Raw genomic sequence first — 1,292 nt, 5'->3', positions numbered from 1 at the left:
GATGCCTACCGAGTCCCGTGGGGGGCAAATTGGCTAGAGGGTCGTACCCAGAGAGTGGTGGTGGACGGGTCAGTATCAACCTGGAAGGACATGGGCAGTGGGGTCCTGCAGGGCTCGGTCCTTGGACCGATACTCTTCAATGTCTTCATCAGCGACTTGGATGAGGGAGTGAAGTGTACTCTGTCCAAGTTTGCGGATGACACAAAACTGTGGGGAGAAGTGGACACACCGGAGGGCGGAGAACAATTACAGGCAGACCTGGACAGGTTGGACAAATGGGCAGAAAACAACAGAATGCAATTCAAGAAGGAGAAATGCAAAGTGCTTCACCTAGGGAAGAAAAATGTCCAGCATACCTACTGCCTAGGAAATGACCTGCTCGGTAGCATGGACGTGGAAAGGGATCTCGGAGTCCTAGTGGACTCCAAGATGAACATGAGTCGTCAGTGTGACGAAGTCATCAGCAAAGCTAACTGCACTTTATCGTGCATCAGCAGATGCATGACAAACAGATCCAAGGAGGTGATACTTCCCCTCTATCAGGCGCTGGTCAGACCGCAGTTGGAATACTGCATCCAGTTTTGGGCACCGCACTTCAAGAGGGATGTGGATAACCTGGAGAGGGTCCAGAGAAGGGCCACTCATATGGTTAAGGACTTGCAGGCCAAGCCCTATGAAGAGAGACTGGGGCACCTGGACTTCTTCAGCCTCCGCAAGAGAAGGTTGAGAGGCGACCTTGTGGTTGCCTATAAATTCATCATGGGGGCGTAGAAGGGAATTGATGAGGCTCTACTCACCAAGGTGCCCCTGGGGGTCCAAGAAATAATGGCCATAAGCTAGCAGAGAGCAGATTTAGACTAGACATTAGGAAGAACTTCTTCACAGTTAGAGTGGCCAAAATCTGGAATGGGCTCCCAAGGGAGGTGGTGCTCTCCCCTACCCTGGGGGTCTTCAAGAGGAGGTTGGATATGCATCTAGCTGGGGTCATCTGAACCCAGTACTCTTTCCTGCTTATGCAGGGGGTCAGACTTGATGATCTATTGAGGTCCCTTCCGACCCTAGCATCTATGAATCTATGTCAGTGTGTAATTAAGGTGTGTGCACAAGGTGACCAAATTAAGTTCTCTGTTCTGGCATTTCCTAGCTTTTGAATAAGTCTTTATGGCCTGTGTGCCACTTGTTACAGACCAGGAGTATACTGTCCTCTGGATGACAGGGATCTGCAGTAATTCTTTACAATATTAAGCCACTTTAAATGAAAAACTTTTGTAAACAGAAGAGCGAGTCCCATT

At 49.5% G+C, this 1,292-nt stretch overlaps 1 protein-coding gene across 3 annotated transcripts in view; it reads right to left on the bottom strand.

Moving 5' to 3' along the window:
* Window positions 1–1,292, bottom strand: part of TSNAXIP1 (translin associated factor X interacting protein 1) — a 107,156-nt gene that overhangs the window by 36,583 nt on the left and 69,281 nt on the right. The window lies entirely within an intron of this gene.

This window comes from Alligator sinensis, unplaced genomic scaffold (genome assembly GCF_000455745.1).
Source record: "Alligator sinensis unplaced genomic scaffold, ASM45574v1 scaffold1317_1, whole genome shotgun sequence".
Lineage (NCBI taxonomy): Eukaryota > Metazoa > Chordata > Crocodylia > Alligatoridae > Alligator > Alligator sinensis.
The sequence above is the reverse complement of the archived record's forward strand: the minus strand, read 5'-3'. Positions and strand labels throughout refer to the sequence as shown.